The sequence below is a fragment of the Opisthocomus hoazin genome, chromosome W (assembly GCF_030867145.1).
Source record: "Opisthocomus hoazin isolate bOpiHoa1 chromosome W, bOpiHoa1.hap1, whole genome shotgun sequence".
Lineage (NCBI taxonomy): Eukaryota > Metazoa > Chordata > Aves > Opisthocomiformes > Opisthocomidae > Opisthocomus > Opisthocomus hoazin.
The window spans coordinates 36,694,515-36,698,209 of record NC_134453.1 but is presented as its reverse complement, the minus strand read 5'-3'; the positions used below and the strand labels follow the sequence as shown (position 1 = coordinate 36,698,209).

Below are 3,695 nucleotides of genomic sequence, written 5' to 3'. Positions count from 1 at the left end.
TTTTTTCCTCCGTTTTCACTGGCAATCACTGTTCCCACATCCATGATCTGGATGATGGGTAGACAGACCGTACCCTCAGCGAGTTTGCTGATGATACAGAACTGGGAGGAGTGGCTGATACCCCGGGGGGTTGTGCTGCCATCCAGAGGGACCTCGACGGGCTGGAGAAATGGGCAGGCAGGAGCCTCGTGCAGTTCAGCAAGGGGAAGTGCAAAGTCCCGCGCCTGGGGAGGAACAACCCCATGCACCAGTATATGCTGGAGGCCGACTGGCTGGAAAGCAGCTTTGCAGAAAAGGACGTGGGGGGCTCCTGGTGGACACCAAGTTGAACGCGAGCCGACAACGTGCCCTTGCCGCAAAGGCGGCTAAGGCTATCCTTAGCCCGATATAGAGGAAAGCAGGGTTTATGTATGTTACACTACAGTTGTGTAGAGCAATCGAATTGCTCGCTCTCCCCGGGGGTGCAGGGCACCACAGACCACCCTCGGGCAGCTTTGGGGGCTCTGCCTATTTTTCTAAAAGCCTCCTACCCAGCTTAGCGCAAGTCCTATCTTGATCTGCCCTCCAGCCCTCAAGCCACCAGTGCTGAACACACGCTTTGTATTTTATTTTCTCCCGGGAGGCGTGCAGCTTAGAAACGGCTGCAATTGAAGTGGGGCTTTCAGGGAACAATTTAGAGCACCTTCTGTTGGCTCTGCGAAATGTTCTGAAAAGTTAAGGCCTGCCCTGCCCTGGCAAAAGCAGTCATGTGACTGGAGGGAGCAGCGCCAAAAAGCCACAAGCACGTTTGGGGTGGACTTGCTGCGGTAATAAATAACAGTAAGCAGTACTTCTAGCTACACCAGCCTCTTGTGAGACCTCGTTGCCCGCCCACAGGGTCGCAGCACTACACGGCGCAGATCCCTCCGCGGACTCGGCCAACGTCTTCTCCCTCCGCCCCCGGGTCGGATCCCTCCGCGCCCCGAGAGCACGCAAACTCCCTGAGCCCCGGCAAGCACCAGGTCGACGAGGGCGGCCCCGCCAGGGGGGCGGGGACAAGCGAAAACGACAGACGAGACAGCCCATCGAGACGCGGGATCGGCCGGCGGCGATCTGGCGGCCCAATGGGCGCCGCGGAGGGCCTGGCCGAGTGGAGGAAGCGCGGGGGCGACAAGGGGCGTTGTCGTGGCTGACGAGATTATTGGGGCGCCGCCACTGTCTTCGGGAAGGCGCTTCCTCGCCAACGTCATCTGCGAGGACGAGGAGGTCGCCGCGGCTTTGCTCTGTGCGCGGTCCCCCTTCCCTTCCCTTCCCTTCCCTTCCCTTCCCTTCCCTTCCCTTCCCTTCCCTTCCCTTCCCTTCCCTTCCCTTCCCTTCCCTCCCCCGCGCTCGCAGGCACCCTGAGCCGAGGGCCCGTTGCGCGGTGCCCGGGAGCGCGGCAGGGTGGGTGGAGGGACGGGGGACGGGCGGGGCCTCTCTGGGTTGTGGCGCTCTCTACTGCACCATCCCTAAAACATCGCGCTTCTTCGGTGCCCCCCCCGGCTGCCGCGGCGCGTACTGGGTTGCTGGTGCTGTCCGGCTCGCCTCGGTTCCCAGCCCCACCGTGGCGCGTGCGCGCGTGCGCAGAGGAGGGCCTCTGACGGTAACGCTCTTGGTGGCAGCCGCAGACGTTTGCCGCGTGATATCCCTTTGGCACTGCAAGTCGTGCAAAGTTTGCTGCCGAGGGATGGGAGCGGTCCTGCCTCGTGTAGGATGATAGTCTTGAAACCGTAGATTAAGCACACGCAGTCAGTGTCCTCGGGGATTCGGCTGGGGGGGGGGGTGGGGATGTGGGGTGTGTGTAAACAGTGGACGTCTGAGTAGCGACCGTAAGGAGTTAGTTCTGCATAGGAGAAATGCATGTCCTGATGTGCCTCGTAATAGCGTTATAGAGATTTCACAGCTCTGCTGTGCAAGGCTTTGGTTCTGAAGCCCCGAACTGGATTATTAAAGCAAAGAATTACAGCTTTTCTTATTTTTCGTGAAAAACAAAACAAAAAACAAATCTAGAAACCGGTCATCCTGCAGGCTGCAAAAGCTTCCCAGATCTCGTTGCTGTGGTGAGGTGGGGCCGTGATAACAGCATGCTTGCAAGGTTCACGGATGCTGGTGCACCACGACGTGCTAGGAACTCGAGCGAGCTGCTCAGACTTGGGGGGGGGGGGGGGGAAAGCAGCCCTTACCTACACGATGGTAACTTTAAGTTAGTATCCCGTATCATTTTGTTATTAAACTGCTGACAGTTAACAGTTAGGGATGTCTTCTGCTCTTGAAGGTAGGGTTTATGTGCAATGTAGAAGACAGACTGGTACGCTGCACTTGCAGGCTTCCTGTGATTATGCTTTTGCTCAGTACTGGAGTTCTCTGTAGCATGGAAAACAAATGGCTGCTGATCTTCCACTTCGCCGAATTCTTTGCTGATTCAGTTAAGCCCTTTGTCTCCTGCCTCTGCGTGGACCACATCGAATGGAAAAAGTGCTTAGGAAATGGTCAACCCAAATCAAAACATACTGGAGGTCGCTAATGTGAAGTCCTGGCCCGTCTCCTTGCCCCCATCATCTTGCATGCTGAATCCCGCTTCTGGAGGGGGCTCTGTAAATACGTTGTATTTTGTGTATAGAAAGTATTGATATCACGTAAGAAAAGTCAACGTTTCGGCTTGCGTTTGGGGTATCCGGTAACCTGCTTCTGCACGAGTTCAGTGGGGCATATTGATTTGCTTAAGCTATTGCCTTTCTCTGAAGCCAATCACGTTTTAACTGTTTGCTCTTCCTCCAGTGCCTTGCGTTCCGCGATCTTTCACCCCAAGCTCCGACGCTTTTCCTAGTCATGCCTAAGGAGCCAATTATCAGGTTATCTGAAGCAGAAGGTTCTGGTGAATCTGTAAGTACTGGGGAAGCTTTCTGTATGCTAAACTGTACCTGTAATTAGTTCCTAATTTACTAGACTCTTTCCCTCTTGATAGGGCGCGGTAGGCTATTTTGGGTTTTCTGGCGCTGTAACCTTTTGCCTCTAGCTTGTAACGGAACTGAGCTTTTTGACTGAAAGTAGGGATATAAAGCACTGCTCATCCCTGGGTATGTACTTCTGGTGCAAAATGCGGTGTCGCTTTGGAGCGCAGTCTGATGCCTGTTGTCATGGTTGAGAGAGAGAGGAAAATGTCGGTTGCAGGCGGACAGACGGTAGTTTGAAGCGCAGTGGCTGAATTGCTAGGAATTGGCTAACTGGTTTCTCTGGGTGGTTCTCTGCTCTCCTTCCTTCCCTTCCTGCCCTCTCCCCTCTTTGTGTGTGGCTTTTCATTTTATTTGTTTACGGTTTTGTACTTCCTTTCTCCAGCTTCTTGGGCATTTAATGCCCGCTGGGAAGAAGCGTGCTGCTCACCTGGGCCTGACACATGGATTCCGGATGGTTGTGGATGAAGGGCCCGAGGGTGGGCAGCCTGTCTGTCGCGTACATCTACGTATTCTGGGTGGCCGTCAGTTGGGCTGGCCGCCTGGCTAAGATTTTTGCACCGCAAGAGTTGCCCCACGTGTACGAACCGCCACTGAATGGATTTCGTCTGTTGCCCGTCAATCTAGCTACTGTCGATGTCTCATTTTTTGTGACGTGTGTCTGTGGAAGGTAACAAAGGCTTTTGAGCAGCAGTTGCACAATAAAGATTTAGCATGGGGATATCA

General features: G+C 54.7%; 1 long non-coding RNA gene across 1 annotated transcript; it reads left to right on the top strand.

The window, feature by feature from the left end:
• The first annotated feature begins 698 nt into the window (after positions 1 to 698).
• Positions 699 to 3,695, top strand: LOC142365688 (uncharacterized). The gene is made up of 2 exons (XR_012766557.1): positions 699 to 1,245; positions 2,797 to 3,695. It is a non-coding gene; the product is annotated as an uncharacterized LOC142365688 (long non-coding RNA).